Source organism: Oncorhynchus mykiss, chromosome 3 (assembly GCF_013265735.2).
Source record: "Oncorhynchus mykiss isolate Arlee chromosome 3, USDA_OmykA_1.1, whole genome shotgun sequence".
In the NCBI taxonomy this organism is placed as follows: domain Eukaryota; kingdom Metazoa; phylum Chordata; class Actinopteri; order Salmoniformes; family Salmonidae; genus Oncorhynchus; species Oncorhynchus mykiss.
Window position 1 is genome coordinate 57,220,636 of NC_048567.1, and position 11,758 is coordinate 57,232,393.

General features: G+C 44.7%; 1 pseudogene; it reads left to right on the forward strand.

The window, feature by feature from the left end:
• Nucleotides 1-1,011: 1,011 nt before the first annotated feature.
• On the forward strand, nt 1,012-9,820 carry LOC110520274 (annotated as a pseudogene).
• Nucleotides 9,821-11,758: the final 1,938 nt, after the last annotated feature.

The window sequence follows — 11,758 nt, forward strand, 5'->3', positions numbered from 1 at the left end:
TGACAGTATCACACCAACATGTAAATGTAAAACAGATGCATGGGTATCTTTAATGAATTCCTTTGCCCCATCAGCGATCCTGGAGAAGCTAACTAGCCTAAGCCTAAATTGATACAGACACGTACAAATCAAAAGTGACAACTTTAGCAATCAGCAGACATTCTCTCTCTTTTTGATGATATCCTGTCGTGATAGGACAGACATTTTCAGTGGAACTTTTCAATGGCAGCCCTTTTCCTTTTGAGTCCTCGGGCAGTCAAGGCCTTGAACGTCCACTCTAGTTCGAGCTGGCCTCCATTAATTCATTTTCCTTTAATGATAATAGATGCTTAAGGGGCGGCCTGCATTTTTTCACAGGTCTGACGAAATTCATGCCTTAAAGACAGGCAGTCAGATGCCTTTTTAAATGATGAATAGCGCCATTTAAAAGTTGCTGAAAGCCAAGATTGTGAAGTCTATCATTTACAGTTGCCTGAACATGGTAATGGTTTCATTATCCAGGGTGCTGGGCAGAAACTCCACTTTTTTTTGTTGCTTTTTAACAGGAAATGATTGACAGCGCAAATGGTTTGACAAAGAGCCTACAGACAACAAACATCTTGTTTCCTCTAGAGAGTGTCTGTCCCTATTGGCATCCTATTCCTACATAGTGCACTACTTTTGACCAGGGCCCATAGGGGTCTGGTGAAAAGTAGTACAATATATAGGGCATAAGGTGTCATTTGGGGTACAACCTTTGTTGACAGTCATTGCACTGCCTATTAAGCAACCCATGAGATGGTGAATGGGCATGCATTTTCACCTGTGTCTAGTGACAATGGAGGTTTCCCTCGGGATGTATTGCTGCCATACCGTAATATTGAAACTGATCATGGCACATTGACATATTTGTTCCATGAATATGAATTGTTTTCTTTACAATGACATATTTAAAATGTTAGATGAGATTATTTAAATAGATGACCGCATAAATTGATATGAGATTATAGCAACCATGAATATACAGTATGATTGATAATTACAGTGTTAGTAATTGGAACTGTATTGTGTGCATTACAGGACGTGGTGTGGTCTCAGTTTGGGTTCCTGGGTTGTAGTGGGAGAGACAGCACATTGTGGATTGATACAGAAGGTGCCAATACTCTCTGCCACCTGAACTCCTATGGGTAGAACCTGGTACTACAGGTGCAAGGAAGGTAATTGTACAGAACTGGGTAGTGTTCAGTAGGCACAAAACAAGAAAAATAAAAACTGAAATGGAGAAGGACTACCTGGACATGTCCAATAAGAAGCGCCTTTTGTTTTCTGTTGCTAATTGTTTTGCTTCAATGAGCCCTAATGAACAAAACATCTCTCACTGGCAAGTGGTAGTAGTGCACACAGACGATGGATGTTTCCCTTCACAGAGGGAATTGTACAATAGATTAGAATGAAACAATTTAACAGCATTATAGCTGAGAAGAAAGGAGTGGTACTGGAGTCAGACAATAGATACAGCAAATCAATAGAATGAGAACTGTCTGTAGGGCAAAGATCTACTCACCATTCATCCCTCTATCTCTGAGGAAAGAAGGTTTAGAAACTACTTTTGGAGGATGTAGAGGTGGCTGTTTTTATTTCCTGGGAGGGGAGTGGGGTGAGAGTCAGGAGAGAAGTGGGGTGAGGGGCTGAGAGGAGGGAGGTGAGAGGCTGAGAAGAGGGTAGGGAGACAGAGGGGAAGGGGATGAAACTCACTTGTGGAGATCAGATGGGTTCTCTGGTCCCTGAAAGAGAAAGTCATTCATCGAGGTCTCATGAGCGAGAGATGGGGGTATGAGGTGAGGCGCTTTAGTTAGTTAGTTGTGTGGAGCACGGAGTCTGACAAAAGATACAAATATATTTGTGCATATTATCGTCTCACTGCTTTCACATTTGAAGATCACTAGTCTTGTTTCTTTAAATTGGCTGTTGAAACCTTTCACATTGATGTGATGACCTAACCAAAGAACTAACATTACATAATATTTCAATAAAGAGTATATTGATTATATTGATTATATTATATTTGATTATATTGAACTATAGCTTAAATTGAATGGCGATAGATTCCAGGTTTCCTCAACTACATAGAATAGAACCATTGTGGTTTCAAGTTTTATTTGGCACATGCTGAAGTACAGTAACATGCTTAACTTGCAATGAAGCATGCAATGGCTTTGGTGAAGATGGCTTTCCCTTTAAAATAAACTGAACCTAGATCAGCACTCCTACCCTGTTATATTTCAGGAAGCGTTGGCACCTGTTCCCCCCTGCAAACAAGCGGTCTGTACCCCAGCAGGATCTCCTATGAGGAGTCTAGTGTGACGTACTCCAGACAGACCTCCAAAGGTTCCCCACAGACACACCAAGGCCCACAGTCACCCTCTAGCCTGGACAGGTACACACTGTGCCAGATCCTCCCTTGATCATGCTTTTTTTTTTTTTTCAGGACCTGGCTTAATCTGTGTCGAGGGAGTCAGGAAGCAGGTGCAGAAGGTGAGTTTAATAATAAGAAACATGAAGATAATCAAAACAGGGGTAGCGTATTCAACATAAACCATACCAATACTGCCTGAAGACTGAGGGTGATGATGAAGTCCAGGTGTGCGCAATGATGGTTGCCAGGTGTGCGTAATGTGGGTTGCTAGGACCGGTGGTTAGTAGACTGGCGACGTCGAGTGCCGGAGCGGAAGTGACAGGAGTAGGCGTGACAGTACCCCCCTCCACTAGCCGCAGGATGACGCCAGGCCCATACCCTCCCAGTACACCAGGTACTGTAGCCAACCCCCACGACGTCAGGAGTCCAGGAGGGACCTGACGGCAAAGGCGAGGCACCCATCGATGTCCAGGGGCGTCGCGGGGGGCGTCCACCGGGACCCAACAGCGCTCCTCTGGACCGTACCCTCCCAGTCCACCAGGTACTGGAGCCAACCCCCACGACGTCGGGAGTCCAGCAGGGACCTGACAGCAAAGGTGAGACTCCCATCAATGTTCAGGGGCGGGTAACCAGGAACCACCGGGTAGTTGTAATCTATAGGTTACCTCGTTGACCGGAGGACCTTAAGTTACAGGGCCCCATAAACCGGAGACTCAGCTTCCTACAGAGCAGGCAGAGCAGGAGGTTCCCGGTGGCGAGTCAGACACGATCACCAGGATGGAATACGGGAGCCTCAGTCTGCCGGCTCCACCTGCTCCTTCTGAACTACTCGTCTGCCGCAGAAGCGTCGGTCTGGCTTGGGGTCCATGGAGCCAGAGCTGGTTGATATCCCAGGACACACTGGAAGGGGGTCTGCCCGGTGGAGGAGTGGCACAGTGCATTCTGGGTGTACTCTATCCAGGGATGGAACCAGGCCAGCACCTAAGCAACCTCCCCAGCTCCTGGTTCATCCTCTCCACCTGCCCGGTGGACTGAGGCCGGTACCCAGAAGTGAGGCTGACGGTGACCCCCAGCTTCTCCATGAAGGCTTTCCATACCCGTGACGTGAATTGGAGGCCACTATCGGAGACGATGTCCTCCGGAAGGCCATAGTGTCGGAAGAACTGCTGGAACTGTGCCTCAGCGACCTGGGGAGCAGTAGGGAGACCGAAGAGAGGGATAAAATGGCAGGATTTAGAGAATCGTCTTATTCCACAGTCTGGAAGATGAGGGCGTACTCTGCAGTGATCTGGGCACCCTGACGGAGCAGTCGCTCACCTCCCGCTCTGCTCTCAGGTGGATGATCGCCATAAACAGAGCCATGAACCTCTCATAGGAACTCAGCTCCTCCTCTCCTAGAAGGCCGTAGCCCACTCCAAAGCCCGTCCGGTAAGCAGGGAAATGACCGCAGCAACCTTGGACCTCTCGGTGGTGGGGGCTCCTGTCTGATGATTGAAGTAGAGAGAGCACTAGAGTAGTAAGCCACGACATTCCGATGGAGTCGGGTCATTTGTCCGGTTGGGATACATACATACATACGGATCGGCTGGGGATCTGGCTCGCTGGGACGACTCGTGGTAGAGGATCATCCACTAGTTGGAGATGAATTCTCGCGGGTGGTGGGGAACGTGGAGGACCTGATCCATTACCGTACCCAGTTGAGCCAGCTGGTCATGGTGTTGGCGGAGTAGGTGTTCCTGTTCGTCGACCATCTGGGAGATATCCTTAACTTCTGCTGCTTCCATATCTTGAGAGGCAGTATTCTGTAACGTAAACACAGGGAGTCAGGAAGAAGGTGAGTTTAATAATAAAACCATGACTATGCTCAAAACAGGCGCAAACCAAAACTGCCTGAAGACTGAGCTACTGAGGGCTAAATAAAGGGAGAGTAATCAGGGTGATGATGAAGTTCAGGTGTGCGCAACGATGGGGAGCAGGTGTGTGCAATGATGGTTTCCATGTGTGCGTAATGTGGATTGCCAGGACCGGTGGTTAGTAGACCGGCCACGTTGAGTGCCAGAACAGGAGAGCGGGACAATGACATGTTTGTTTTATCGGTTAATAATTGAGTAACCGTGACAGAACAGAAGCTTTAATGTTAAACATTATTGACTCTCAAAAGGAGCATGTTTCTCTGCCTCAGCTCACAGCCTCTCATCTGTTAGGATTCAGGATTGGTGACAAGGATTTTGGTTTATAAATCCAATTAAGACCTAGCCATAATCTATAACACTGGCTGCTGAGGATTGTTCTGGCAGAGCAGAGATTCATTATGGATGAAGAGGACAGGTATGCTACATGAAAGTAAGATTGTAACAACAGCCACCCAGACTTCTAGGAGTTCCAAATAGCACGCTATTCCCTATATAATCCACTTATATTGACCAGATTCACCAATTCAGACGCAGCAGCCCTAGTCAATGGAATATTAATCATTGGAAGGTTCAGCCTTACTCAACCCCACATTGCTGCTGCACAGTATGAGATCTGAGTGAGCTTGCAGGTCAAAGATGTTTAAATAATTTAAATTCTCTTTGTCTCATTATTCATACTTTGGTTTGTGACCACTGGCCTTTTCCTGTCTTGATACGGACTCTAGAAGCTAATTAGGAGAGGGGTTGTGTTGTCTTTTGTCTCTGTGATACCCACCACTCTTTCACCCTTCAGATTCCAGCAGTATAAGCCAGCACATCCACACGCTCTCTTTGAGTCAAGACAGTGGCAAAGCAATGAGTGTCTGTCCCACTTCTTATCTCTGGGAAACTAAGTGCTCCTGCAGAATACTAATGAAGTTAGTCACAAGTGATACCACTAAGAAGCAAAACAGTGGGGGCTGTTCAATTGGTTTATACGTTAAACCTATAACCTATTATGTATGTACATGACACCTAGTTTAAAGGGAACTTCAAAGAATTAGGTCTTTAGAGGTTATACACTTATAACAGATGTCTGTTTTCCACGGCTCTATGTCTGTGGGGTTGAACTAGGACGTATCGTCTATTGTGTCAAGATTAAGCTCAGTTACCCCCTAGAATAAAACACTTATCACTGTGATTTATTGAAATATTGTTAAGTCTGTCCAAATCAAACATAGCACGCAGCAGACTTATCTCTAGGCTGAATGAATTAAGACTGCAGTGGAACCAGAGGATCAATATGGCCTGGTCACTTGAATAAAGACCAGAGCCACATTATGAATTGGACAGAAGCCTCTTAGAGGGAGTGGAGGGAGGTCACAAGCTGCCATCTAGTGGCTAGTGTCCCCACTGTGTTGAACCAGTCTCAAATTTCTGTTTCATATGTCACGAACCGGCTCGAAGCCCGTAACAAAAAAAAGAGTTGGAGATAAGGAATAACAAAAATATATTTAACTGAGGCAACCTATATACAAATAAAACCGGGGACCAACAAGGACCCCGGAACACCACACCAATCACACAAACAACAAAATACTGCCCTGGATCCTAGTCCTACTGCCCCAGCCAACCTCGTCCTCCCCAGACCTCAGCAACCTTTGACAACAGGAAGCAACCTTTAAGAGGAAAGAAGAAAACGAGGCCAGAAGGGAACAGACAGGAGCAACAGAACAGGACAATACCAAACAAAATAAACAACGGTCAGTCATGTAGACATTCAGGAACAGGGCGCACAAGACCACGTCAGCAACAAGTTCCAACGAAAAGAACGTCTCAGGGTCCTTCCATTAAATTTTGGCAACAACCATAAGTTTACAACAATATCAAATGAGCCCAGGCACAACCAAGAGCGACCCCTAGGTAAATCTGGGTCACCTTCCCAGAGCAAACTCTCCCTGAGAGCTTTCCTTCCCTAACCAACTCTAGCAGCTCTTGTTGCAATTTGATTTTAGTACGCTCCAAATCCTGTTTAAATGCCAATTCCTTTTCATACTTTACACGATCATGCTCTAGCTTAACACAATCATGCTCTAGCTTAACACAATCATGCTCTAGTCGTAACAGAAGAAGTTCTTTTTGGAGTTCAAAAGACTACTAGGGCTAACAGATGGAGCGGCGATTGAAATGGGGAGACGGCAAGTCCTCGGCAGAGGCTGCCCCAGTGGGACCTTCAAGAATACCAATTTGCATCAGATTGAATGGAAATGTTACGTTTATCACTAATTTCAACCTGGTAGTGATCAGCGATCTTCAACAGATGCTCTTTAGTACATATTTGAATAGTTCCTCTGATGGAAAGCGAATGAACTTGTCTACATTAGACACCATAGTCACAAGTAAATACAACATGATTCTCTTCCCTCTGCTGAGCACACCAGACCACAAGAGAAATGCCAATCACACTGGGCACCACAGAAGACAGATGAGATATATGGAGCTTCCCCAAATCCTACAATAACTCAACCCTAGTCTTTGTGCGGATTCATGATGGGTAATGAATGACACACTGTACCCCACTGTTAAGAGAAAAACCCCACCAGCACACTGGCAGATTCCCCCCAAGCCACAGATGTGCCACCGAGACAACTGCTGAGTCCACACAAAAACAAACAAAAAAACCATGCCCAACCTATTCCAAAATGAAACACATCGCTAAGCCTAACAGGGGAAAAAAAGAAAGGCTATAGCTCCAGGTAACAAATGGCACTACCCTACCTATTTCTCCCACTGAGGTACACTGCAGATTGTATTCACCTCAGACCGTCCCAACAGCGAGTAGAGCAAGAGTTTCCAGCCTGGGCAGGGGCCTGGAAACTAACCAATGTACTCTCCAACGCAGCACACAATCAACTATCCACCACAGTGGCAAGTTTACCAAACAAAAAGGCAACCAACACAGCACCAAACATTACAACTCAAAAAATCTGTAACAAAATATGCAAACAAAGCACCTACAGAGGTTTCCAACATTAACTCCGCATTTTCTACCAAACAATACACATACCAGTTAGCCTAATGACACTAGTATTAGTCCTTCATAATGCCAGAAAGTGCAATACACCAAAATGTCTAGGAACCAACTTTATGATCCTGGATGACTCACACCACAAAGCCAAAATCATAACTTCAAAATCCCAGCTGACTCGCACCACAACACGAGAAACATACCTTCAAAACCCCAGATGAGCCCCCACTTGTCACGAACCAGCTCAAAGCCCGTAACAAAAAAGGGAGACAACATGGAGATATGGAATAACAAAGATATATTTATTAAGTGAGGTAACCTATATACAAATAAACAATGGTGTTTAGTCAGTAGTGTAAGTGAGTGGTTGCATGTATAGATGTGATAATGAGGCGCATTGAACGAGGCCAACACAAACAACCCAGCCACAACAAACTCAAACAGCATGTCTGCATGGAGAGAGTCTCCTCAATGAATGGGGAAGAGGTCTATTTATCCCGGGACACACCCATGCCCAGCTCCGCCCACCGACATCCTAATAAGGAAAACAAGAGCAAAGAGAAAGAATTTGGCAGACAGAGGGGGAGGGTCATCACACAGAGCACTCAGCATTCTAATCTTTACAGTCCTTGACTCATTCAGCTCTACTACTTATTGACTGGCTATGCTCTGCTCTCTGACCCCTGGACTGTGATCTGTGGTGCTAGAAGACAATTCCAGACATTTTTGGCTCCTTCAGTACTCCTACTAAGAAATACATTCCTTATCCATATTCCTACCTATCACATTGTGTTTCTTCTGACATCTGACCCTATTGCCCTCCTACTGCAATAGGTGCTATTTGTTCCCAGACACTGGGGGCACCATGTGGAGTCTGTCGACCCTGTTAACGTCTCCATCAACTCCTGGATTGAGTTGGTAAGTACAGTAAAGTCACCTCATATGCTTCAGAGGAAATTAAACGTTTCAGAGGGCCATATTTACAGCTTGATGTGGTTTTCCCACCACAAGCTACCCCTACCGCCCATAGGGCCCTGGTCAAAAGTAGTGCACTATATAGGGAATAGGGTGTCATTTGGGACGCAGCCTCACGAGGGATGGATGTGACGGGTATTGAGATTCCCTGATGATGACTGTGGGTTTTTGAGTAATGAACAGGCCTCAGAGTAAAGCTATGGCTGCCATAATGATTTGTGGGTGTGCATGTAAAAGAGTGGTGCACTGCATAACACATTGATATATCTAGATGAGAGGAATGTGTATTCAGGTAGTGTGTCACCTCTGGCGCCTCCTGATAACTGGCTGTGAGACAACGTCACAGACACAATCAATTATGCCTGCTGCACATAATGTCTTTATCAGCGACTTCTTTCCCATGATAGGAGTTTTTCTTTCTTCTTCCGGATCTGATACAGGAAGTTGATGATGAGGCAAGAGTAGGCGAGGCCCTCGCCAAAGCCATTGTCTGTGCTCTGAGGACGACACTTAGTAACGACAATGATGATGCCTGGCTCAATCCCACGAAGGTACAGTATCCTGACCCTTGATCCCAGATCTGTTTGTGCTGTCTTTTTATTTGTTTTTTTAAATTGCACCTTTATTTAACCAGGTAGGCTAGTTGAGAACAAGTTCTCATTTACAACTGCGACCTGGCCAAGATAAAGCAAAGCAGTGTGACACAAACAACAACACAGAGATACACATGGAATAAACAAACATACAGTCAATAATACAATAGGGAAAAGTCTATATACAATTGAATATATACCAATTGTCATTGACAATGACCATAGGACTTGTGAAGACGGCATAAACAGATCTTGGACCAGGTTACCTTGACCCCGACTTATCCTCTTCACACTCTACTGTATGTCAAAATATTGACAGTTCAGTTGGCACTTGTCACAAGCCACAACGAACCCTCTGTACCTTGCCAAATCTGATGGTACATTTGTCATGCACACTGAGGGTGATTCTCAGTGCAGTCCGACCATTTGTTGTCCTTATAAGAACATAGATCACAGGGAGGAATTTGTCCCATTTCGCTGAGGTCCAGGGAAAGACAAAAGTCCCAGGAATGCAGCATAGAACAACAGAGAGGAGATGACTGAATTCCAACCCACCCATATTGACAAATCTGTCTAGCTCCAATTAGCATTCAAGCATTTGAGTTGTTGACTGACCTTATGCTAGAGATTGCCTAGCCTAAAACTTGTTTTTTTAGGTAAGAAATTAAGAGCTCGAAAGAGGGTACAGAACAAAGGATTACGTGTGTGAGACTAGTTAAGAGACAGAGACCATGTAAACATACAGTACTGACCATAGTCCCTGAGGTATGTCAACCCTGAGTAAGGTGGATGGTGCCGAAACATTGATTATTTTGGTTTCGACTTTCTTTATTTGTCTGAAGGAGGGGTTGGTGGTACTGATGTGAACATGCAGTACCTGAAGCTGGCTGTGGGGGCCTGAATAGAGAGGAGAGGGACAACAAGTCACCGTGACTAACAGATCCAGGATACCCCAGCAGGGGGCCATCCAGGGACCCGTATAGGGGCATATCGTGACTCCAAGGGCCAAGCTTAGAACACTAGCCCTTCATCACCACAGCAGAGGACTCCTACTCACCCTCCTCTTCCTTACAATCTACTGTACCCTTCAGCCCCCACCTCATCCCTGTGACCTGGAACCAGAATGGCAAATAGAAAACTACAGAGCAGAACCCCAAAGAAAAAGACGGACCATCAACATCCAAAGACTGTGACATAGTCAGGCCTAGCAGACCTGGTTGTGGGAGTAGAGCCCACACCAGCATGGAGGGGAGCCATGTCCAATCGCCAGTTCAGCCTCAGACCCTCTAGTGTTACCAGAGCCAGGCTACAGAGATATAGGAAGGCCACCACCTGGGGACAGATACGAGGTCAGACACTGCCCCATATCCATCATCACCAACGACCTACTGCAGTGCCTGGTTCACCCTGAGGTCATCACTAGAGTCACTGAACTACTGATGGAGAAACAGTCAGATCATGGACAGTCCCAACATAGCCTCATAGTCTGCATTACAATGTTCATACTAGCATACTACTTAGAATGAATGCCATACTACATTACTTCATACTAAGTGGTAAGCTAATATGTGGATATTGCAGCAGAGTCTAACACTCACAGAATAAGTAGATTGACTGTTAAAAGAGTAGTTAACTATTTTACAACTTGATGTTAGATGGTTAATTGCCTGGAAAGTAGTCTATGGGCCAGGAGAAACTGTAATCTATGGTCCAGTTCTCTTTAAACATCCACTACAAACTTCAGCTAACTTTAGCCACCACAAGCTAACAATCAATGGAAGTGATGGGGTATGTGAGCATGTTTTTTTCAATGGCCAAATCACCTTTAATATAAAACTAAATGCGGAGTTGATTTTAATTGATTTCAGGGGATTTTGACCTTTTACATGCTCTCTCTTCCATTGATTGTTAGCTTGTGGTGGCTAAGATTAGCTGGCATTTGTTGTGGCTGTTTAGAGAAAAACTATAATTCAGGGTTCAGTTATCTTGGCCCATCGACTAATTCATGGGTTAAGAAACATCTAATATCAAGTTGTAAAATAGTGAACTACTCCTTTAATTAAGTTCCCTCAATTGTTAAAAGGCATGAAAACAGGTCAGGAAGTAATCTGTAAGTATATTGTTTTGGACTTAGTTGAGTAACACTTAAAAAGCACCACAACACTCATCAAAGAAGTAGATCGTAAATAAGTTCCCTTAAGTGTTAAAAAGGGGGAAGGAGATCAGTAAGACAGTTGACTTGAGTAACTGAGGTAGTGAAGGTAGATCATAGTAGTAAAACCTCTGACAGTGGCTCTTTTGTCCTCTAATACTACTGCTGAGATTCTCTCTGTGGAGTTAGCAGTGTTTTAGAGATTTGGAAACCACGGAATGAACTTCTGTGTTCTGCAGGTGCCCACATGGGAAATCCTGCCTGGCTCATAGTTATTCCAGTGTCAGAGAAGGAAAAAGGAAAGAGATGCTCCTTCTTTTTCTACCCCCTTAGATATGGTTTATTGTAGTCTGTTATATGACTATTATAATCTTGGGGACTCAGTTCCATGAGGTCAAATCCAAGACAAGATTATTTCTTACATTCTTACCATGTTTTGTTGTCTTGTGCTATTAGTTTAATTCATTTAATTCTATACACGCCGAGCAAATAGCACTCAAATAGCACTTAGAATTACTTTGTATGATCCTAATCTTTGTAATAATAGTGATATCTCTCAGACGTCGGCTACATTTTCTGCATTACATTCCCCAGCTGTTTACATCCCAAATGGCACCCTATTATCTATTTAGTGCACTACTTTTGACCAGAGCCCTATAGGTGCCATTTGGAACTCAGAGAGAATGGTAGAATGGCAGCCTGTTATGAAACCGTGATTAATGA